The sequence below is a fragment of the Ambystoma mexicanum genome, chromosome 3p, assembly GCF_040938575.1.
Source record: "Ambystoma mexicanum isolate Mex_15411 chromosome 3p, UKY_AmexF1_1, whole genome shotgun sequence".
Taxonomy (NCBI): domain Eukaryota; kingdom Metazoa; phylum Chordata; class Amphibia; order Caudata; family Ambystomatidae; genus Ambystoma; species Ambystoma mexicanum.
The window spans coordinates 115709849-115735931 of NC_090925.1; positions in this window are offsets into that span (position 1 = coordinate 115709849).

The window sequence follows — 26083 nt, forward strand, 5'->3', positions numbered from 1 at the left end:
CTGGAAGTGATGGTTTTAGGAGACACGCATACAAGAAAGTGCATAATCACTTCCGGTATTAACTGAGGGTTCTGAGGTCAGAGAAGAACAGGATGCGTCAAACGAACCTCGAAGTACAGGAGGCAGACTTAACCACTGCCTTATGCTGGGAAGAACAGTAAGCACAAGCCTGAGAACCTAAATGGTTGTGGGTAAGGCAATGGCAGGGCCAAAGCCAAAGGGAAGATGGGAGGCCACCATGAAGGTTTCTGGGACCCCGCTTGCATGTATTCTGGGTTGGGGATAGCTCTCATGCATTCAGGGGTTTCTTAACAGGGGACATAAATCCAGGTTTTCATTCTGGTGGTGTTTGTTTAAGGGAGTAATGTTCACCTGTGGATGATATTTGAGCTGAATCTGGGCAAATATAGAAAATAAGCTGCAAAGATAAATGTTAATAAAGAGAGATTTAAATGGGGCTTGTGCGACCCGACCGCAGACACAGACATTAATAGACACTTCCTAGCTGCCTGTGGGAGGCACAGATATCTATTAAATCTCTGACAGAGACAAGTGAGTTATTATACGGCCATATCTGCTAGGCAAGGAAAATGTCAGGGTCGTCATTTAGGGGTCGTAGGGGTCACAATTACGACCCCTGAGGTCTCCCTTGCTACCCCTAAAAAAAATAACTTTTTTTTTACCAAATGGAAGCTCCTGGGCTGTGGCCAATGCCATGTGTCTCTTTGTTTCTAGAGTGGCTGGCTTTCTTGTTCAGGCTTCTTAAAAAAAACAGGGGGTTCCACAAGTGTAACACTTTGAGTAGTGACCCTAAATACGAAAGAATAGGAATAACAAATAATGTGTCTTTCTGGATTTCTAAACAATAATTGCTAGACTCATTAAAGGTTTATTTCAGGCACACTTCAGGGGGTGAGAGTACCTGATTTAGTCTGTTCTTAAACACTTAAAATCCACAATGCCGACAAAATACTCCAAATTTTTTTAGCATAGACTAAGCATCCATTTCGGACTATGTATTTTGCTTTTCGCAAGTTGCCGTTATACCAAGTTTTTTGCTGCTGATACATATGGTGATCTATTCTTGTATGAAATGTATATCACATTACAGTGATATTGTAATCATATTTTTCATAGTGTACTTAGAAACAATTCTATGTGTAGCCACTTCCTGTTTTGTCAAGGGGTAAATGTCCGTGTTCCATCACTTCCCGTGATGTCACTTCGGGGTGGGGTCAAATGACATCACTTCATGTGATGTCATCAGCGGTCAAGGGTCATGTGATGTCACTTCCGCTACCTCTGGCATTTTGGTGAAATGACGTCTTTGGAAAAGGTATATACATCTAGCCACCAGTGAGTGGTGGGCGAAAATCTCCATTACGACACCTGAGTGAGGACACCAGTGTGAAAATAGCATCACAGCTACGTGGGGCCTTTACAAGCAGACTGCGGCTCATCCACAACACCAACTCCCTCAGAAGGACAGATGCAAATATCAGAGCAAGGAACCTAACACCCCAGTGCACCCCCACAAGCAATTCTGGTGTTCATACAGCAAAGATGAATTATTCTGTTCGCCTCTGTTTCCAGCAGCAACAGTGAAGGAACAAGTAGACAGCAGAGCGCTGGTTGTAGGGGCGGGAGCATGCACAGAGCATATAGTAGGAATGCAGACATGACCTCAGAGTGGCTTGCCATAAGCTACTCGCAGTTCACTTGCCTAGAAACCCATCAGCCCTCAGCTCAGCCCGGGCCTCCTACCATTTACCAGACCTCAGGCTTTGTGCTCTGCCACCACCATCTTGCTCTGTTTCGCTGCAGCGTTCCGGCTGCCAACACGCTCATCCCCCCGTGATCCATTCCCCACGCCACTCAGCGACACCCAGGTAACCTGTTAAACATCTTGTACCCGCACATGTTCTGCATCCCCGCAACGTTCCCTGAAAAATGCGTAATACCTTTTAATGTCAGAACGCTTTTGGAGACGACAATGCCAATACCAAGCATGGAATGAATGGGTGACAAGCTGAGACGTGCTGGACTTGCAGCTGCCAACTGAATCATTATTAGTACCAGCCAAGGGTGCCAAGGTGGGGGAGTGGCAGGGATAGGGCAGGATGATTAAGGACAATGATGAAAAAGTGGTCTTGGTGGGAAGGTGTTAGGCAGAATCATATGCAGTACCCTTTGGGAACACACACACAATTAAGACTGCAAGTGTAAGTACAATTTCACCTTTGGTACAAGCCCGTAGTACACAGTAAAGTGGTAGCGGTGGCTGAGCAGCCAGACTTATGTCAAGAGTAAAGTGAGTAGTACACAAGATTACACAAAGGACAACAATCAATATGGTTCAAACAAACACTGATTCAAGGTTTCTGAGTAAAAGAATATACATTTATTTACACCATCAGTTATAAAACAGTCACTATCATAAAGCAGCAGAAAATCACAATCTTGATATACTACAACATCCCCCAATCAATTCTGGACAAGTTAGACTCAAAATGAAGTGTGAGCAACATGGCACTCCAGCAATTTAAAAAGGGGAGAAAAGACAAGGTTATTCAAAATCAACACCACCACCAATTTATAGGCAGGGCAATCTAGAAAAGGCTACTACGACTAGGATTCAAGTCAATAGGCCTGGACCAATGGTCCAGAGTCTTTTGCAGGGGATGACACAGTTCAATGTAGTTCGTGGTTAAATCTCTGCCAAGAGTTCAGAACGAAGTTGGTTGGAAGAAAAAGTTATTCAAAGGAGAAGAGAAGGACAAGCCTTCGGAGATTTCAAGCACTTTCACTGCGGTCAGAACGAACAACAGGATTTGCACAGTACCTTAAATGGAGAAGAATGCTGTAGCTGAGGTAGTTGTTCCTGGCAGTTCCTGCAGGCTCACGGTTTCTGAAGCTTCATTCGTGGTGATGAGAAGGAGGACGTCTGGAGGGTCCTGCACTGCCCAGGGAAGAAGCCAGCAGCGGAGCAAAACGTAGAATAAAAGGTGCGCTCCTTAAAACCCAAACTGGTTCTCTTCCTCCTGGCTATCCGATCTACAGCAGCGATGCACAGCAAATTCGACCAGGATGAGGATCGGTGTCTGGCGTTTGGCAAGCTGGTTGGTCCCACCAAGCTCAAGGGAAGAAGATTCCTTGCAGATCTTCTGTGTCGTCGAAGTTTCAGGCGATTCGGACCTGCAGCAGGGCTTCACCGGGATGTCCAGTAGTTGCAGCAGTCGTCTTCCTTCAGCTTCTCTTCGGTTCTCTCGATCCAGTGGCGACTCTGCCTTCCAGTCCCAGAGACTGGCTTTTTATGCACCAAATCCCCCATTCACACAGCCTGGCTGTCAATCACAGAGCAGGGTGGCTGTCCTGGTAGGACAGCTACCTAGCCAATCAAACTAGAGTGTGAGTTGGGTCTCGAAGGAGACCCTGTGCAGGGTGCCTAAAACCCCTCCCTCACATCCTGTCCACCCAGACACTCAGGCACCTAAGGAGGGCTTCTGTGCAGAAGCCCGCCAAAGGACAGCGAACAATGGAACCAAACATGGTTTGCCGCGCAGAGTAAAACACGAGAAAGACCTTTACAAAATGAAATGGCGAATAAACCCAGCCGGAACCAAATAAAAGTAAATGGGGTCCAGCAGGTTATAGATTGAGGCTAACACCATAGCTTCTAACGGTAACGAGGCTATAGCTCGCGGTAGAATAAAAATGGTAGATACCACTGTGAGAATCATACAAAAAGGGGATAACCATTAACCCCTCCAGTACTCTATTGGAAGATAGGTTGTACTGGGTCTGTAAATTTAAAAAGACTAGTAAAGTGAATGGCAGCTTTACATTTTCGTCCCAGAAAATGGAGTTTAAAGTGGGAAGTCTGAAATAGACAACCCTGTGTCACTGCACTGAAGGTGCTGGGTGACACACAGTAAAAAGATGCCTATGGGGTGGGTGAAACTCCATAGTCCATGAGCATAAAAATGTACAACACACAGAAAATCACATGTAAGAGTGGGAAAAAAAGGCTCACACACTTACCAAGTAAAAAGATTAAACCCTAGAAATCCAGCAAAGCTGCTGAGGGACTCAACAGGTAAGGGAAATTAGCCATTCTGGAGAATTCTCCCTAACAGAAGGAGTGATAAGTCACCCTAAGACAGTAGAAGGGGTGTATGGCATCACACAAACTATCAACACCTTACTACCTGTCTATCCTCAATGTGACCTTGACTTCTTCATTCCAAGCAGCATCAGCAGTGACCTCAGCAGAGTACGTCTCATGCCCGTTACATTTGACTGATACACTTGCTGTAAAATTACCAAATACCTACCACTTATCACTCTGATAACCCCAACTGCTCTGTCCCCCGACTGCTTGTCAAATAAGAAGAACCATCTTTTGAGGGCAAGGTGGGCCTAGCCTGAATTCCCCTTATACTGCCAGCCTGGGTGGCAGACAAGCCACAAGATTTAGGGGGAGCGTGTTCAGGACCCACCATGAACCAAGTACCCCTACTAACCAACTGCGCTTTTCCCTATTGCCTGATAATTACTCTTACATTCAAATAGTTTTGTAAAAGTGATTAGAAAACCACTAAAATCAAAGCAAAACTAAAAGTGATGGTAAGGAAAACACAGCACATCAAATGCCAGGAACCATTTACAAAACATACCACCCGGAACCAAGTCCCGGGGTGCAGACCAGGAGAAGAGGAACAGGGACAAGACCTGGGAGGGCATGCAAGGCAGATGAGAGCATCTACACTGCACTGCCCAGAGAAAATGGCATTTTCCATCCAAAGACTCCTAGGATCGAACAACCAAAGAAAAAGCCCAAACCAACAAAGACACCAACAGGAATACAGAGCAGCATGCTCCACTTTCCTCATGGAGAAAAATAAGTTCCACAAACAGAGGTGGCCACACTCCGTCTCACCATTCAGGAAATATGGAATTAACACTAGATGTCCTCTGGAAAGACACACAAATCCCGCTGTATAGTAATAATGTTGCTAAAGGACTCACATCATAAAGAGCAAATCAACAGCAAAGTATTGAACGCAATCAAGAAGGAAGGGCACACATGGGCGGAGAGTCCAGCTAGAAAGAGGGCTTCCAGATTGGAGTTAGAGTGGGTGCCAAGGTAAACAACATCCAATGTCATAAGGAGGCCCATCCTCCAACCAGGCATAAAAAGCAGACAGAAAGGATATTGTGCCATAGGGCAAGCCTGATAGGACACTTTGCTGTCACATCCTCAACAAAGCAAGCAGCAGTAAAGGGCTGGCAAGGTTGGGGAGTAATAATTAACTCATGATAAAGACTCCCCATTCCAGAAGACCCAACCTTAGGTTCTCCTTGCTCCTCAATACTCAACGTTCAATCCCTCAAGTGACCCCATCAAAGAAGCAACAACAGACCCCGCGATACGATGCAAAACGATTTAAGCCACAAAAAGGGCCAGTAGGTGAGGAACTGATAAAGGAACAAGCCGACCAAGAAGCACAAAGGTTTAATGGGTAACATTGACTTTTAGGGTTTTTCCTGCTAATGCTGCGTATATTCCGTTCCCAGCCTCCTCTCCACTTTACCCTGGTTTATTTGTATCCCCTGTCCTTCATCTCTCCTCTTCACTCTTTGCCTTCAATCCACTCTCCCACTGAACTCCCTTCCTCCACCCCCATGTTGTTTGTTTTCCCTACTTTTTATTTTCTACAATTGCATTTTATTTACTTTAAATGAACACTAACAAGCCTTATGCAAATAATAGAACAAGCATTGGCAAAGTCAAGATTGTTGGCTTTTGTGGATGCATTGGATAGGCATTTATCAGTCACTGCCATTTTGATACTGCCTGCCCTTAGGATACTGGTGTGGGTGCCTGGGCATATAATAGGAGTGCCTGGCTAATGCCTATATAATAGTTATAAAGAATCCAAAACTATTGGGTTGACAATACGTTTTTAAACAGACTTTAGTGCAAGGTATGGATGTGAGGACACACATACTGCTTATAAATCAAGTGGCTAGAGGCACAACTGGTGTTGAAATTTTTATTACACCAGTATCACATTTACAGTTGCATTTTAGTCATTCATTCTCCAAAGACTGTCTAGAAATAACACTGACAGGCCCTAGGCAGGATAAAGTCTAATGTCACTTCTAATATGCCTAGCAAAAAGAGACCCTTGGAGGTTGTAGTTTGGGCAGGGAGGGGTAGGTAGTGGATGGAAATGTCAATAGGAATGTACATGGCCATTTGTAGTCAATGGGTGGGGAAATAACCAAACAACACCCACAAGATGTGTGTCCCTCCTCAAATCACAACCCCTCATATCTATACTCCAATGCAAGAGTTGAGTTAATAGATGGAGCTCAAGTGTCACCTCACGGCCACATCTGATGAAGATGAAGCACCTCCAGAGAGGACAGGCTCTGTGCTGTGCCTACCCCATAACCCTGAATGATAGACGTGCCAACCATGAGGCTGCTCGCATGGCTGGACTTATTCACAACACGGCTACACACTTTATTCTTGAAAGAAATCGTCCATACAAGGATCCAGCACTGCGTAAAATGAAAAGTTCCTGTCAAAATCATTTCTGCATGGGGGTACTTGCCTTGGAGAAATGAACATGGAGAGGGTAGGCATCCACAAGTGCAGCCCACCACAGGCTTCCAAAATGCTGACAAACCTTATATATCAAAAGGCATATTTCTGCAGTAGCAGCCCTGGGGTGCACGGTGGATCACAGTCTTCAGCTAAAGCATCTGCCTGCAGCTCCAGAAGACGACTTGGAATAATATTTTAAATAAAGTCAGAGGATTTGCAGTAAAGAAGGAATTCAATTCCAGTGATCCGTGTGCCCCAGTGCCCCTTCCCAGCACTGACCTAGTTTATGCCGACAGACCTTTTTATAGCAGATCTAGGTCTCCAGAGACATGATCCCTCAAATGCTGGATGTGACAAAAGTTTAACTAACAGTGACAGAACACAAGTAATTACAGTTGTTTGTTCATTAAAAGTTATTACATTTTCCCTGTGTCATAAAGTTTCTGCAGTGAAGCAACAGGTCTGAAAGTTTGATGTGCACTTCTGCAGAACAAAGTAATTAAGAGAAACCCTTCATTAAAAGTTTGATCTCCCTTTTCCCAAGCTGTAGAGATCCTTCAATCACAGTGCAGTAACCATGCAGTGTTACTGAGGAGAGGCCAGGTCAGAGATTCTTACAACTGAGGAATCAGCGTATGCCCATCTGTGGTTTAAAGAAGATTATTTTCATTTATTTATTTAAGTGTGTTTAAAGCACACAATAAACACAAAGGTAGCAATGCACTGTAAGAGGATCTCCTAAGAGTGCTCACCTTTAGCCCCTGTGGCGGGTCAGAAGAAGGACGCCACTATGACATTTCACTTTTAGGTGTGTTAAAAAAAAGGACTTTACCTATTATATAAGGCGTTCCTACCTAACACAACTAGCTAAGGTGCTCGTCAGTCGTCAGTGAATGTCTTAACAGAAACTGTCCACCTACCAAAACTAACCTATCTGACTCTAACACTAAAACCACTATATATAAAAGTTAAACATTGTTTGTGGGTTTGTGGTGTGTGTGTGTTTGTTTGTTCCTCATGCAATGTCACACTGTTCCACCAATCTGCACCAAATTTTGCAGTTACCTATTAGGACAATCCAGACAGCACTGCCTACATTACACGTGGACAACCCAACCCGGTCACTGGATTTCAGTCCCTGTACACATGAGACAGTTACTTGGAAGTGGAGAAACATCAAGGTGGTTGTAGAAGGACTGGATAGAACTCATTGCAAGCATCAGGAAGTGAGATGCAAAACTCTAGGGTCTTGAAAACCACATTTCAACACCCTAGGAGGCACCGTTTCTGAGATGTTTGCACCGTAATGCAAGAAACATCAATGTGCTCATAGAAGGACTCGACAAAACTCATTTTAAGCTTCTTGACGCCAGAAACAAATATCGAAGATCCCCATGGGACCCAGTAAACCATGTTTCAAGGCCCTAGGACACACAGTTTCAGAATTATCTGCACTGCAATGCACTGCACCACACCATGGTGAGGCAACCGGTGGGGATAGCGCACAGAAGGTCCCATTATGCTGTAGGACGCTAACTATCACCTCCCCTTCACGTCTTCTCCGGTGTATGTAAGCCAGCCACATGCACCCATTTTTAGAGTAGTCTACTTGAGTGTGCAAAGCACATCAAACGATAAGCGACTTGGAACAGGGAGCTACATGATCATTGACTTCCATAAGTGAGGCGCGTGTTATGTCAGTCTACAGAACCCGTACGGATTACGGGTACTTTTTGCTTGTAACAAATAAAGGCAGGATAATGGCTCTCTTCTCTTGTTGTTTGTTTTGCTTCTTGCTAACTTTTATTTCAATATTTAATCTTCGGGGAGCCTTGGATCATTGTTTTGATCACTGTTTTGATTAGTTCATATGTGACTTGGCTTGGTGTTGCCCTTCTTCGATGATTTTCCTTTAGGGTTTTTTACTCTCCTCTTAGTTCTTTCTACAGAGGTTTTCTTTCTCTTCCAGAGATACATTGTTCCAACATTTGCAAGTCTCTCCTCCTATTTTCCTTTCTTGGGCTTTACTCATATAAGACTAAGTATTTCAGTATTGATTCTTATTCCCTTCTTGAGGTTCCACTATTTGGATTTAATTATCCAGAATGAGATGAGTAAGTGGTATCGGAAGGATTCCCATTCACTTCTCTGTGTGTAAGTATTACAGTCTCTTTATTCTGACTGGGACGAGTCTGATCAGTCCTGTATTGTTTCGGACTCACTCCTCTTTGTTTAAGTATCACCACCTCTCCTCATCCTCTGGATCATTACAGTTGGCAATGTAAAGATTCTAGGCTGGCCTAATGTGAATCATTTTGTGTTAGAAACAGGGTTTTCGGCCATTTTGTCTAGCTAGGTCTTGAACTTTTCAGCTCCTTTACAGTGCATTTTGCTACTATGTAGGCCTGTAAAGTGGGGGTGGGCAGGACAGATGGGATAGGGCTGGCAGACTTGCAAACAGAACTGTGGGACCAGGAAGTGGCGTGAGAAAACAATTGTACGGATCAAGTCTGGCTTGGAACGCATTCCCAGTGGGAGTCTGGTGCATGTGTAGCTCTCTGACATCTCTAGAGCCTGTGCCACCTTTTCTGCCAACATGCAGTGGTTTCTGTAGTTCACCTTTTTCATACCTTTTTCATCATATGCAACCTTTTACCCCAGTTATTAAGTGGACTCTTCAGTGGCCCTACAAGCTGTGGCTGGCCTCTGGCTGGGGTGCGGTCCCAATGCTTGAATACAGACTGTTGGAGGATCCAGCAGCTATAAGGTGCATTCCTGAGTTTTTGGACCTAATCTTAGGGTTTCCAAATCAGCAGAAAGAGTTCCTGATTTTACCAGGTGAGCCAGACCAAACCCTCTGTATATCGTCAACACAGTAGAATGAGACCCCGTGGCTTGTGGTTAGGCCACAGAATCACAGGCTAGTCTACCTTTCTCTTGCTGATGTTTACTGTTTGTTTAGTTCAGGCTCACCTCACCATTCTGTTATGAAAAAAGTTATGATGTGTACAGGGACAGTTATCACATATTGGCATGCGTTCCAGCATTGTTATATTCATTTTGAGGGGACCTGCCTGGTCCTAGTCTCACTTTGCTTTCTGGGTGTATGATGGCCAGGTCTGAGGCTGCAGGTCCCGGGGTGTGGGATTGAAGCTGTGTCCGTATTGGCGTCTCCCTGGTGGGGTCGATGATGTTGACGTATATGATATGATATGATATGATATGATAAGACATTTATAACACGCCTATACAAAAGTGTTTCATAGGGGAACTTACTCTAGTGATTACAGGTACAAGCTCCACAGGCCAGCACATCCCAGGACCCATACCCCCTCCCTCCGCCATCACCCCTCCCAACTGCCCTTATGCTATATAAGGGGGTGCTTACTGGAAAGTAAGTTGGCACTTCAGTTTGATGAACAACATCATTCAGTCTGCTCATCTAGGGCCAACATGACAACACTTTAGAAAGAAGGAAAATGCTGAGCGTGTTCCCACTCAACGCACGGAAGGAGGGGTTTACTCCCCCACTGTACTGTGTTCCCTGCCACTTGCTTCTTCGCACCCCCTCATCCTTTTCTGTACACCGTGCCTACACCTGCATGCTTATCCCTAGGTCTTGTATTTCCCCATACCATTCCTTCTTACATGGCAGCCATACCCCCTTCCTCCTCATGGTCATGGGCGTGCTCTTGCTGGCCTTTACTTGTCAGTCAGATTATTTCTTTCATGTGGAGGGGTAACAGTGTTTGATTTGTGATGTGTGTGTTTAGCTGTATCATTACACCATCCTCGTAGCTCCTGAAATCTGCCTTACTGATAAGTCCACACCGCCTTGATACATTTTGGCTAGTTCTAAGTGTTAATTACCATGTTCCCCAAATGGAGTAGCCCCTCAAAACCCTACCCAAAGGGGTATTTCTGGAAATCCATCTCAACAGTCACAAATGTCAACCAACACTATGAATGTTGGTCCCATGTACTGCACTGTCCCTTCCTCCTTTACCCCCCCGCACTCCCCTGTTTCCCCTTCCCATGCACTTGCGTGATCTGAATGACACCTGGCCTAGTAGGATCGTTGTCTGTCTTCCCTCTGTTCCCCCTCCCTTGCCTCGTCGCGCCATGAAACACTTGTGTATCGGCCCGTTATACATGGCATATCATCTCAACGGTGAGATGATGTCAGAATCTCGCACTGCCATTCTATCCGAATGCACCCATCTGTTCAACAGGTTCTGATGCGTCAGTAGATCCTAAATGCCGACAAGCACCTATTAGACTACCACTACACAATGCTGTCATGACGAAACCAGTGCCACATGACCGAGCAACAAAAATGCCTCAATTCCACACTGGTCCTGAGGCATAGACATGACAGCTGCCAATAAGAAAGAAATAATACAATATTTGCTTTTCAAATCTAAAATCTTTTATGGCCACAAAACTGGAAAGTTAAAAATTGCATATAAAGCAGACAATGCCAGTATTACAGGGTGCCACATTTTATAACACATCAGTGATGAACACTTAATTTTGCTCTATAGGTTTTCACATAGATTGTTTTTAATTCTTACATACTATGCTGTATTCTTTTTTAGAGTTTTTTTTTAACTCTGTTTTTTAGGCTGTATATAATGGGATTACACACTGGAGAAAGAGCGGTGTATGACAAAGACAACAGTTTGTTGGTTTTCATTGAATATGCTCAGGTCGGTCTCATGTAGGTAGAAGAAATCGTTCCCTAGAACACAATGATCACAGTGAGGTGGGATCCACATGTGGAGGAAGCCTTACGCCGTCCCTCTGTAGACTTGCAAGAAGAAGGAATTCTGCACACACCAAGGCAATGAAAAAATATATCTGAATTAGACATTCAGAGAGAGACATTTGCATGACTTCCGTAAAGAAGTGAGCCAGCATTTTTGGGATTATTGCTGTGTACTTTATATCCAAGCAGGAGAGGATTGTGAGGAAGAAATACATAGGTGTGTGCAGTTTTGAATGTGAATAGACAATCACCATGATAAGGATGTTGCCCACCAAAGTAAACAGGTAAATGAGCAAGAAAGCAACAAAAAGAGCAACTTGCAGCTGCGGAGAAATCTGAGAAACCCACAATGATGAACTCGTTAGTTGAGGTCTTGTTTTCTCTTTCCATGTGTACAGCGATGCAGAGTCAGCAAGTTGGAATTTCACAGCAATCTGCAAATAACAAGAAAAGGCCATCACAAAAAACAGTATTTGCTCTGTGGAAGGAGAAGAGTGGCTGGCACAGCCCCATTCTTTCCAAATAAAAGAAACCTATGGTATCTTTATATGGATACTTTTTTTTATTTGCATTTAATCAATAAAAGATTTTTACAAAAGACTTTTAGCGTTCTTTACGAAAGAGTTCTTGCTGAAAAGTTCGGATGAGGCTACTTGGGACACCGCTCTCAGTTTCTTTTTTCAAAAGTCAAAAGTCAGTTTCTCCGCTATCGTCATCAGACTGATCTATGACCATTTCACATTTGAGATTTCCCAGGTTTGCCAAGTACGTCTCTCTTTCCGAAGACAGTGCAGAACAGGACGTCAGAAGATGTCTCACAGTTTCAAGTTGGGCAGGTACAACAGTTTTGATGCGTTGTCTATTTTTGCTCTTGCTAAGTTATCTTGAGATAACCAGGTTTATAAACCGCTGTGCTGATGTTTGAAAAAACGTGCTGCGTTAACTAGCATCCCATTCTTTCAAACACTCACCTGACATTGCTGCCATGGAAATGGAAGGCAGGATGGTGGCATGTGAGCTTGTGGGGGCTGGTGGGGTCTAAGCTCCACCTACAAGCTGAAACTATTACAATGACGTACAGCTAGAATGGGAGGTAGGATTGAGGAGGTTTGTGGGTGTTGTTTACCCACGGCCCATAGCAATGCTAATCGATATGACCATTCCCACGTGCTGATTGCTGCTTCCACACAAAACACATCTCTGGGATCCTGTTGAGTTATCGCTATCCAGCAGTAAAATCAAACTGTGTGCAGTATACAACCTCCTAATTATATTTCTTTTCAGTCTTGTGACAGTTATTTGAAGCAGTACATACATTTGCTACCGGTTTAATAACAAATTCCTAAACCAAGTGTGCCTTCAGCCACTTGATCAATAACCAACATGTCTGCCCTCAAACCAGCTCCCTGAAGTCCGGGTAAACAAAGAACTGGCAAAGCCCTTGGTTTTGGCTTGTGCATGGGCATAAGAGAGGCATTTGCCAGGCACTGCAATCATATGCACAGGTACTGGTACCATGTGCCAGCTGTTGCCATCTTATGGCCATGTGGAGCCATTATGGCAGTGCCTCGCAGATGCTTATCCCATGCCTACACAAAAGCCAAAACTGTTGGCTTTGCTGATGGTTGTTCGTCTCATTGTAGATGATTACCTATATGTGATCCTAGGTTACTCGCTTATCTTGTCTTTGAGGACATCACCTGACCTGATAACATTCCTGTGTTTCCCCGAAATAGCTGTTTTACACAAATTATTGAAATTCATGATAACTCTTTGTCTCAGTTTATATTGGATTTAGAATTCTGACCTCGAAATGGTTCTAGCGTTAGTTTTCTGATGTTTTAATAAGCTTTATCAACAGCGGTTTTATCATAACTTCTACTCATGAACGTGTTGCCTAAACCAAGAATTTACTCTGCATAGATATCATCCTGTCTGCAGTTTCTCTGCAACCTAATTATTTTAGAATATGGAGTGCTCTGTTTCAGTCTCAATGGATGAGCATTCTGTCCATGTAGGGCAGAGTTGACTGCGTCGGACTTTGGAAATATTACTCAATCAGTCTTCCAGCCTGTTCATAAAATATAACATCTTGACTTCCATCCATTGTGAACTTGATGTTACCATTATTATCATTACAGAAATAGATATATTGATCAAGCTTTTGCCAGTTGCCATCCTGAAATGTTGTTCTTGTCACTGTACCCCAAAACAGAAAACTATATGCTGCTGGAGGTCCACTGTTGCTTAAAACAAAACAAGACGTGCCCCGGAACATCTCTAAATGTTGTTCCAGCCTCCCACAGCGAGTATGCAGAAAAGTGGATTCTACTTTGTGGAAACCAACTTGATATCAAATATTGCACCATTTCAACCTCGAGGTGTTTGTGGATAGTCCTACTAAGTCTCACATTGTGTACCGGGGTCTCACTTCACTTACGGATGGATAGCATATATGGTGTAAGTCTTCTTTGCTATGACGAGAACTTTATTGGCCTTCTGTTGTGTCTCCAGGAGAGCCTGAGCCATGTCTTCAACTTTACAGCGATTGGGCAAGAGTGTGGATTTCAATTTAGCTGTGTTTGGCACTTTAGTAGATGGACTCCACTAGAAATAAATATATGCAGAGCCCAGTGACTGCTCAGGCCTCCGCACTTTATTCCCATTAGGCAACTGAAATAGGGGTGGGTGAAATTACTGCCACCAAAATTTAATTGGTAAAATGAGTCACCAATTCTATTTCATCGGACGTGCATTTTTTTAGCATCACATTTTTTAGCTAACTTCTTTTTGCTCGGAAATGTCTTTTTTTCCTGAATTTATTGAAACCCAAAACACTATAAAAGCTAAATTTCAGGAAAAAAGACATTTCTGGAGGTAAAACATCAGGTATTTCATTGTTTAAGGAATATACATGGAATTTCAGAAAAACAAAATGTAAGGAGGGTAAAGACCTCAAATAGCTAGATTCGCTGCGCAGGCAAATGTGGCATATTAGTTACTACGCAGGCACATGTGGCATATTAGTTACTACGCAGGCACATGTGGCATATTAGTTGCTGCGCAGGCAAATGTGTCATATTAGTTGAATTTTGCCTGGAATTCACCAGTGTTCCCATGGAACAAAATTCTGCTATTTCACTCAACCCTACTGAAGGCCACCCTTACATGGAAGTATCTTGAGAGACACCCACTTAACCCTTGCATTGCACTGGCCATTGGCGGCCATGGGGGGACCCCCATTGCAAGTTTCTGGTGCATACATTGTTGGCCTGCAACTTTATACATTCCCTCCCTGATCCTCCCACTCAATGCTGTGAGGTGGCCATACTGTCACATTTAGCAATGTACAAGCAACAAGCGTGTCATAGCCTTTTGTGTTGACAGTCATGGAATGCACTTAGTCCCTGTAACCTAGGAACCCTGAGCTGTGCAATGATATACATTATCCAAATGTTACACTGACCCCTTTCACTGAACAACATTTCTCTTCGCCTCCTAGGTGATTAAGGGAACACATCATTTGTGATGGGAGCCCAGAAACTACAGGAACTTTAATCAGCACAACATAAGCTTAACATGGCATAACATGAGATACATTGTTGACCTATTTGTTTTGAACTTCTAAATATGTGAAAAGATACCATTCCAGTTTAGTTTAGTTTAGTTTCTTTATTTGTACCGCGCGCCGAACCCTGGGGTAACCGGGCTCTGGAGACTTAGAGGCAGTTACAACATGGCAAAAATATACAATACAGAGTGTGAAATAACAACAATAAGTGTAGTAGACCGGGTTACAAGATGGTCGACAAGGACATGCAGAGAAGAAGTACATTAAGCAGAATTTTTGTTGGACAGCCATGTTTTTGTTTTGGCTCTAAAAGTCCAAAAGGAGAGTTCTGCTCTAAGGTTCAGTTCTTGATTTAAGTTGTTTTGTCCATCGTTCTGCGGATTGTACCCTGAAGATAGTCACACCCTGACACCTACTGAATTCTCAGATAAAGTGGGGCATCCAATTGGATGGAATAGCCATAGCTGACCCATGCTGTCTCCCAAAATGGTGCAAAATCAGTGCAGCCAATTTTCTGGAGGGCGGAAAACACTTTGCTACGTGCAAAGGTGACTTGCCTTGGAACAAGAAATCCTCACCAACCCAAATGGATTCAACTCCATTACCTTTCTTAAGTTACAAAACTTTCAATATGTGGAAAAAGGTTGCAGCAGACCATATGCCTTCTGCTAGTCTGGCTTGTGCCGGGTGCATACATCACAAGCATTTGCAAACCATTCAGCATCCGTCAGCAAGGACTCCCATAAGAAAGTTGATCAAACTCATGTGTGTGCCTGTCATGACTGTTGGTCCTGCCAGAGGGGAATTATGAAATTGACATAAGGTCTTTTGCTGAAGCAGGGGCAGACCAAAGGTAAAACAATACATGCAGACAAAACACATAACCAATGGTAAGGGTGGTAAGAATGTATGTGTTCTGCACTATGGGTTGTGTATAAACAGTGAACACACAATAAAATCATCCAGGAGTGGTGTGCTGCCTTACAGGAGGTTGCTTTGTCTTCTCTGTAAGTGAAAAGCACATCAGGACCACATTGCCCAGCATGCTTTGCGAACGGGCAGCCAATCATGAGGCAGAACGGGCGTGGCGCGTGTCATCGCGCATGCGCGAACACTCAAGCACAGGGCTTGTGCTCCAGGATCCCAGGGAGGAGGACTTGCTTGGAGCAGCTCCGGCAAAAACCACGTGCGAAGGGCCCCGCCCCACCAGATCAAAAATCTGGCCCCTCGCCAGCCTACATATAAGTTTGGGCTGCGCAGTGAAGGGAGTGGGGAAGCGCGGCTGACAGATCCAGGAAATACTGCAGAGGGAGCTGGGGAAGCGCAGGGGGCATATTTGTCTCAGCCTATATCGATCGCCCCTGCGACGGCACCACAAGATAAGTAGCCGCACTGGGGGCGCCATGTTTCCCGCATTTCTTGTGTCTCCGCGCATCGGAGGACAGTGATACAGGGGGGAACCACATGTAATAATGCGTGTTGCGGCCATTAGAGAACGTAGTACAGAGGCCGCGGAAGCAAGGGAAACCTGATGCGGCAAGCCACGCACGGAAAAGTTTGCGCTGGCATTAGTGAACAACTTGTTTGTGGGAAGCCACGTTTTAACCTATGAGGAAACCTATGAGGAAGTGTGAATGAACGTGTGAACACGGCATGAAGTGTGAATGACCGTGTGTGGGCACAACAAAGAATAACACAGTATTCTTTCTTTGTAGCCTGAACCCTGCCTGCACAACCTTCAAGACACAGCACAAAACTGACAGCTCGCGACTGGCGACATCAAGGACCACGTTACCGGACTGGACAATTAGCAGAGCTAAGTGTTGCATGCACGACAAGCCCGTGTCAGCGAACTACTCACTGACATAATGTGATTTGATAATGTGCTTAGGTCTATGTCTATGTGATTTTTAACATAGTGACTAGGTTTATTGGAGGGTATAATTAGGAGACAATTCATCAACCTTCAAGCAGTGCAAAAGTTATTATAATTGGCATAAGATGAAGGTGTGCAACAGTTGAACCTCTCCCAATCTTCCCAGTCCTACCCACAACTTCTACCTAACCCTTTTTCCGGTTTTCCTAACAATCCTTACCCATCCAACCAATGAGACCCTAACCCTCTTTCCCTGCTCTGGTGGCGAATGCCTGCGCAAATCTTGACTTGCAGGTATCAAGAACAGTGTGGGGGTGGTTGGTTAATTCCAATCCTGCGCCAGGGATTAGTGTGCCCTTGACAGAAGCACAAACCCACATATATTTAAGGTGCCTGAGTGGGTTTGGCCACCCCCCCTTCCGCGCAAAACATGGAGGAGATTGCAAATGCCCTACAAGATTTGCAGAATGAACTGGCAGCATCCAGGCAGGAGTATGCTAGCCTATTGATACAAGTCCGTAGCCTGGCAGCGCAGGCATCACCATTGCCTGGCTCGGCCCCGGTACAATTGCAGGTGTCACCCAAGCCAACAATCCCTCTAGCACCCCCAGAGCATTATTCAGGGGACCCTCAGAAGTTCACCACGTTTATCACCCAGTGCCGTCTTCACTTTCTCACAAAGCCCACGGCATTTTGATCCATCCAAGCTAGAACAGCTTTTGTTATGTCCTATCTTACTGGGAATGCTGCCGTATTAGCCAACCCTTTAGTACATAAGGATGACCAATTGCTTTATGACTGGGATGGATTTTTGGGTGAGTTCGAAAAGGTGTTTAACAGGCGAGCGGCCACCTTGTACAAGGATAGAGAGCTGTTAACGCTCAGTCAGGGTAACAAGGAATTAGTGACATATGTCACGCACTTCGATTGCTTGGTAGCCGAGACAGAGTGGCCAGTAGAACAAAGAATGTCCTTATTTTACCAAGGATTATGGGACGATCTAAAAGATTTAATCGCCCAAGTCGACCCACAACCACAGGAATGCTCAGACATGATCGATCTTGCCTTACGGCTAGATCATCGTCAGGCTGAGAGGCGGGGCGATAGAAAAAGGGGGGAACTGCATCCGGTGGTCCGGTTAGATCAGTTCCGGGGGCCCCGTGGGCCCATGGAAAAGTCAGGTGGGGAAGAACCTATGCCGATAGGTTCTGTCCGAGGACCATTGTCTAAAGAGGAAAAGGAGCGGAGGAGGAAAGAAGGTGTTTGTCTCTTTTGTGGCTTATCGGGACATTTTGTTTGTGAGTGCCCTACCAAACCTAAGGGCCAGGAAACGCCTCTGCTCGGCGGTAGTAGGGGTCACCCGACCAAGCTTTTCGGATAGTAGGCCCCAATCACTGGCAATTCCAATTATGCCTCCCATATCATGATATTGGGTCAATTGAGTTATTTATGACAGAAGAGGTCAGTGTCTTTGCTGGTGGATTCAGGAGCAACAGGGAATTTTATAGATGCCAAATGTGTAACAGCACTAGGCATACCCGTTCAACCAAAACCAAAACCAGAGCCTGTTCCGGCAGTCGATGGAACTCCTCTCTGTTCAGGACCTGTCACTCACTATACCCAGTCAATGATCCTTCAGTGTGGGGATTCTCATTTGGAAGAAATCGCCTTTGATGTGATTGCCGCCCCACAATTCGGGTTTATCCTGGGGTTACCTTGGTTGTGGAAACATGACCCAGGCATTCAATGGACCTCTGGCCGGGTACAGTTGAACTCTCCCTATTGTCAACAACATTGCAACCTAAAGTCCATTGAGGCCCCTCGTAGTATTGGAGCCATAGAAAACCAGCCGGCCGAAGTGTGCCCGAGGGATCTGCCTAAGGAATATGTTGACTTCGCAGATGTTTTCAATAAAAAGGCAGCAGAGACTTTACCTCTGCATAGACCCTTCGACTGCAGAATAGATCTTGAGCAGGGAGCTGTCCTCCCATGCAGTCGTATCTATGCGTTGACTGAGGCAGAAAACGAACACCTTTGCAAGTATATTGCTACGAACTTGCAGAATGGATTTATCCGACATTCAAACTCGCCAGTCTCCTCCCCCTTGTTTTTCGTTCCCAAGAAGTCCGGGGAGCTCCAGACTTGTATAGATTACCGCAGGGTGAATCAGATTACCATCAAAAACCAATATCCTCTTCCCCTCATACCAGTTCTTTTAGATCAAGTACAAGACACGGTTATCTACACCACGTTGGATCTTAGAGGTGCTTACCATCTGGTACGGGTGTGTGAAGGGGACGAGTGGAAAACCGCCTTCCGTACAAAATTCGGATAGTATGAATACCAGGTTATGCCATTCGGCCTCTGTAACGCGCCCGCTGCCTTCCAACACTTCTTGGACGAAGTCCTCCGAGAGTATTTAGACATATGTGCTGTTGTCTATATTGATGACATCTTAATTTATCTCGTAGTCCTCAGGAGCACGTCCAACACGTTTGTGCCAAATTGTCCAAACTACGGGAACACCACCTCTACGCTAAGTTCGAGAAGTGCGAGTTCCATCGTACCACAGTTGAATTTCTGGGGTATTATTTAACACCAACAGGGGTACAGATGGACCGCAAAAAGGTGCAGGCAATACTAGATTGGTCATCCCCCACTAACGTGAAGGAAGTCCAATCTTTTCTAGGCTTTGCAAATTTTTATCGACGTTTCATAAAAAAATTCTCAGAGCTGGTTACACCAATTACCAGGTTACTACGTGAGGGGTGTACCTTCGTGTGGGACCAATCTGCAGAGCAAGGCTTTCAACAGCTCAAAAAGGCCTTCAACGATGCACCTGTCCTGAGGCATCCTGACTTAACTCAACCGTGTGTGGTCGAGACAGACGCCTCTAGTTATGCCTTGGGGCCATTTTGTCCCAGAGGAATCCCGAGACTGGCCTCCTCCATCCGGTGGCCTATTATTCACAAAAGCTGCTTCCGGCTGAAGCAAACTACACAATTGTGGACCGTGAACTATTGGCCATCAAGGCCGCCTTTGATGAGTGGTGACATTATCTGATGGGGGCCCGCCACACAGTAACCGTGATAACAGATCATCGTAACCTGCAATTTATCAGAACAGCCAAAAACTTGAGCCCACGTCAATTACGTTGGGCTTTATTTTTGGCAGAATTTGATTTTATTATTACGTATAGACCAGGTACTAACAACAGAAAGGCTGACATATTGTCGCGATATCCTGACCCTGTTAAGAACCCTGAAAATACTGCGCAGACTATAGTTCCCCTGGCGCGAGTTGTGGGCGCCACCTTCAACTTTGAAGCCGTGCAAAAGGAGCTAACTGTACGGGACTTACACAAATGGTGTGTAGAGGACCCGCAACACCGGGTTATCGCTGGGCATCCTTATCATGGTAAACTACTGTTCTTATCAACTAAGGAGGTCCAAAGAAAGGCCATGTCCTGGTGTCATGATTCACCCTTGGCAGGCCATCCGGGCAGGACAAAAACCCAAGAACTGGTATCACGGTACTTTTGGTGGCCCACTTGGCGACGCGATGTTCAACAATATGTGGGTGAATGTGATACATGCGCCCGTAATAAGGCGGACCATTGTAAACCCGCAGGATTGCTATGCCCTTTACCTACTCCCTTCGTACCTTGGCACACCATTACTATGGATCTCATAGTAGATTTACCCGCAGTACAGGGGTTTACTTCCATATTAGTGGTCGTGGACACCTTTTTAAAATGGCACACTTTGTTCCCTGTGTAGGGGTACCAACAGCAGGCAAGGTCGCAGAGTTGTTCCTCCAACATGTAGTGCACCTTCATGGGCTTCCATACCGCATTGTTACTGATAGAGGACCACAATTCACCTCCCGGTTTTGGCGAGAGTTCTGCAAGGTCATAGGAATGGATGTAGGCTTAACATCGGGCTACCATCCAGAAACTGACGGCCAAACGGAAAGGGTGAATCAGGGACTCGAATAGTACCTGCGTTGTTTCATTGCCAGTAGGGAAGCATCCTGGGTACAACATATGTGGTTAGCAGAACTGGCATATAACAACGCAAGCTATGCATCTACCAAGCAATCACCCTTCTATTGCCTTCTTGGCTATCATCCCAGGGTAGTCCTTGTTGCGTTTACACCTTCCACGACAGCCGTCCCAACATTAACAGGGCAACGGAAGTGCATATAGCAAATATGGAAAGAGGTGCAGGACAATCTTGTGCGATCCAAAACTGTATACAAAAACTATGCGGATAAACACCGCCGAGCTAGCCCCCAATACCATGTAGGGGATATGGTGTGGCTGTCAACTTGAAATATTTCCTTGCATGGGCCACGAAAGTTACAACCATGATATCTGGGCCCATTTCCCATTGAACAGATTATTAACCCCATAGCCATGCGTTTGAAATTACCCCCACAAATGAAAATTCACCCAACATTCCATACCTCGTTGTTAAAACCTGCCCCCAAGGCCACCAAGACCCAAAAGCCACCACCCATTCTGGTACAGGAGGAACCCGAATATGAGGTCTGTGCTATTTTGAATTCCAAAAAAGATAGAACTGGGTAGGTCTTCTATCTGATAGATTGGGTTGGGTATGGACCTGAGGATCGCTCCTGGGAGCCTTCCACTCACGTGCATGCCCCAAGACTGATGCGCACCTTTCATCGCAATTTTCCAGGTAAACCCCAGCCACTGCTGGTCTTCTGTGGGGGGGGTGATGTCAGGGGCAGACCAAAGGTAAAACAATACATGCAGACAAAACACATAACCAATGGTAAGGGTGGTAAGAATGTATGTGTTCTGCACTATGGGGTGTGTACAAACAGTGAACACACAGTAAAATCAGCTAGGAGAGGTGTGCTGCCTTACAGGAGACTGCTTTGTCCTCTCTGTAGGCGAAAAGCACATCAGGACTACATTGCCCAGCATGCTTTGCACACAGGCAGCCAATCAGGAGGCAGTTCGGGCGTGGCGTGTGTCATCGCGCATGTGCGTACACTCAAGCACGGGGCTTGTGCTGGAGGATCCCAAGGAGGAGGACGTGCTTGGAGCAGCGCCAGCAAAAACCACGTGCGAGGGGCCCCGCCCCACCAAATCAAGAATCCGGCCCCTCGCCAGCCTACACATAAGTTTGGGGCGTGCAGTGAAGGGAGTGGGGAAGCGCGGCCGACAGATCCAGGAAATACTGCAGAGGGAGCTGGGGAAGCGCAGGGGGCATATTTGTCTCATCCCATATCGATCGCCCCTGCGCCGGCACCACAAGATAAGTAGCCGCACTGGGGGCGCCATGTTTCCCGCATTTCTTGTGTCTCCACGCATCAGAGGACAGTGATCCAGGGGGGAACCACATGTAATAACGCGTGTAGCGGCCATTAGAGGAACGTAGTACAGAGGCCGCGGAAGCAAGGGAAACCTGATGCTGTAAGCCACGCGCGACGAAGTTGGTGCTGGCATTAGTGAACATTTTGTTTACTAGAGACAAGTACAATAAGAAAACAGTTTGTGGGAAGCCACGTTTTAACCTATGAGGAAACCTATGAGGAAGTGTGAATGAATGTGTGAACACGGCATGAAGTGTGAATGACCGTGTGTGTGCACAACAAGGAATAACACAGTATTCTTTCTTTGTAGCCTGAACCCTGCCTGCACAACCTTCAAGACGCAGCACAAAACTGACAGCTCGCGACTGGTGACATCAAGGACCACGTTACCGGACTGGACAATTACCAGAGCTAAGTGATGCATGCATGACAAGCCCGTGACAGCGAACTACTCACTGACATAATGTGATTTGATAATGTGCTTAGGTCTATGTCTATGTGATTTTTAACATAGTGACTAGGTTTCTTGAAGGGTGTAATTAGGAGACAATTCATCAACCCTCAAGCAGTGCAAAAGTTATTATAACTGGCATAAGATGAAGGTGGCAACAGTTGAACCTCTCCCAATCTTCCCTGTCCTACCCACAACTTCTACCTAACCCTTTTTCCGGTTTTCCTAACTACCCTTACCCATCCAATCAATGAGACCCTAACCCTCTTTCCCTGCTCTGGTCGCGAATGCCTGCGTAAGCCTTGACTTGCAAGTATCAAGACCAGTGTGGGGTGGTTGGTTAATTCCACTCCTGCGCCAGGGATTAATGTACATCTGCACGATAATATGCTTTGTGGGATATATTTACCCACTCAGCAGTACTTCCCCACATCACCAAGCCACACTTTAGCAGAAGCAGCAAAATGGCTGTGCTGGCTCCTGAGAGCACCATTGCACTCAAACTGCGTTTTGCAGGGACAAAAGGACGGCTGCACTGTTTTACCAAGCGCCATTGGGCAAGATGGAACAGGGTGCACCCTGAGAAAGGCTACTAAATTGTGTTCTTGTTTGTCTTAAAGAAATGGAGTGAAAAAGCAGCGTTGCTGTGCTGCAAGCCCAATATTCCTATTGAAAAAGGGAATATATCACCTTTAAAATGATGCCGCTCTGATGCTATTTGTCCCTGTTTTTGAACACACTACCTTTATCAAAAAGAAACTGTAATGCCTAGCTATATTCTCATTGTGCTCTATCAGAAAAGAGCCTTATTCCTGAATGACAGACTGTGTCAGCCAAACCTGAGAAAATCAACAAAAGCTTTCCTTCAGCTAAACGGGAAATGCTTACATTTTGCTACAAAATGTCAAAAATCACTGCTTGAAAATAAATCATAGCTTTCTGTGCACATGCCAATTTCAGGAGACCTTTGCCTTGTACAGACTGTTGTGTAAAATAAGCTGGCTACAGCTACAGAACAATATTTGGAATTAGATGGAAGTAGATGGAAGAGAAATCCCAGCAACATTACCATATGTCAAAATGGGCTTGTGCAAAACAGAAATAAAATGCCTGTTTTAAAAGTACCATGTTGAACAAAAACTTGTCTGTGCATACCAATGTAAAGGGGTTTGTTGCTGGGGAAACATATAGGGGATGTTTTGTCCAACATGTTTGTTTTGATCCAGGACAAAATAAAATAAAATGAAAGGAATTCAACTGCATTGGCTGAATTTTGCAAGTTCCAGAACAGGTTTTTCCCTGCTGGCTAAGCTAAGGCTTCCCCCAAAAGGAAACACCATAAACCTCCAGGACACAAGCCTGATAATTACTAGGTTGGAAAACTTTGACTGTCCTGGACAAAGAAACTTAACATACTAATCAGACTTGGGTCTGGGCTGAGCCATCTTACAATGGAACTTCTAGGACACGGATGTGCGAAGTGAAAAATCGCACTTCCTTGTGACTTTTACCAGAAGCTTCAAAGGAAATCTCAGTGACAACCCTGCTTTGAGGGGGTAGCCTTGGAAAGGCATGACCATATATGGGGAACCATACTGACATTTGCCTCCAAAGGACTATTTATTAATAAAAATGTTAAAGACGTTTATCTCTGCAGCAGGACTTTGCAAACATTTGAAAAGTTAACCGTTTAAAGGTGATTTTATTGGCTTTCATTTACGACGTCATAGACTTCACTGACACATGGGGAATAGAAATGGCAGACAATTGGGTATTATAAGAAAAGTATCCATGATGCCATTGAAATTTTAATACTTAAATGCCTAATGATAATCCACACCCATGTATAAAGTTATAGAATTTTAAGTATCATAATTCTCACTGAAAAGCGTGAAAAACTGGTAAAAGGGCGAAACAAGGTCCCACAACCGTGATGATTGGACTGCTGTGGTCTACATACAATATGTAATCAGCCCATGTGATTTGATATAGTGCCACAAATGTATATATGTGTAAATTAGGTTATGACAGATTTTTGGCAAAAAGGACCGTGGGATGGCTTTTTACCTCATAAAATTCAACCTCATAAACTGGGACTCCTCCTCGAGGAGGCAACCAACATTGATTGACCTATCCGCCTCTTAGAGGTAGGCCTAGCTCAGTTCTGCCCACCAATAGTTCTGTGATGTCACCATGCCCTATACATAAGAGTGGTTGACAGAGCTCCAGACACACACTCTCTCCTGAATTTCCTGCGGCTGTGTTCCTGATCTGCTCCATTCATCTTGCTGATTCCAGATTTCACTACAAGGCCAAAGCATTGCTGACCATGAAGGTTAACCAAGTGCATTGCTTCCATTCTCATTGTAATTATCACCCCATTGGTTATTGCTGTCCAATGTTAAAATGTGTGATTTTTTGTGAGCTTTAAAAATAAATAAATTTAGTATTTTCACCAACCGTCCTGGTTCATGGTCCATTGTGACCTGGGGTATTTGTAAAAGGGGGTGTGAGACGGGTCAGGTATCGGCTCAATTTGAATTAATTGAAATTAAAGAAAAAGCATTCCTATTGAGTGCCACATCCCAGGCTAAGAACAAGTGTCCTGGTCCAGTGTGTGATGCCTGATTGGTATCCTTAACAGGTTTTCCCTCTTAATAGTGACATACTCCAATTCCTGATTACGTAACAGTGAGTAAATCTGTCTTCTTTTTTCTTTTTTCATTCTAGCTACCCTAAAGCCATACCAATGGTTACTATTTTTATGCACAAGAGGTTGTCCCTTTACTGCCAGGGACTTTAGGCAGCCAGTGATGGTATCTTTAAAATAAGCAGTAGAGCAGTCGTCCCCGGTGGCCACTCCACTAGCAAATTTCATTGCCGTCATAAATTCCTTGCATAGTGCCGCATTCCATGTAATGGACAAGCCTTCTCGATCAGGAATTAAGAAGGCAGTCATAGTGTTTACCTCAAATGAACCAATCAAAAAGATTAAAACAAAGGAGATGACTGAATGATCACTAAGGTAATTCTCTGTTATATGGACTGGACAAGACGTTTTTAAGGATGAGGAAACATAGACATGGTCAATCCAGGATCTTCTGAGGCCTCTGTGCCAAGTAAAAACGTGAACACTAGAATACTCATGTCCTAGAAACACAGGTTCATGTTTCAGTCCTTCATAAAGGATTCCCACTTCTCCCCTCTGTCGAAATTAATCAGTGAAGAAGGACTCTTCAGGCTAGGTTTTTTTTTGCAAATAGCCCCTCACCCCTGGCACTATTGTAATTTAAATCACATCCTATAATAATATTGTTGGCAGACCCTAGGCTTAATAATTCCCAATGGTCAGCCTAATCCCATTTTGACATAAAATACATTACGGATTTGCCGAGTTCCAATATAGATTGATAAGCAAAAGTTGAGTCAAAGGATCCTTTAATCGTAGACCCATG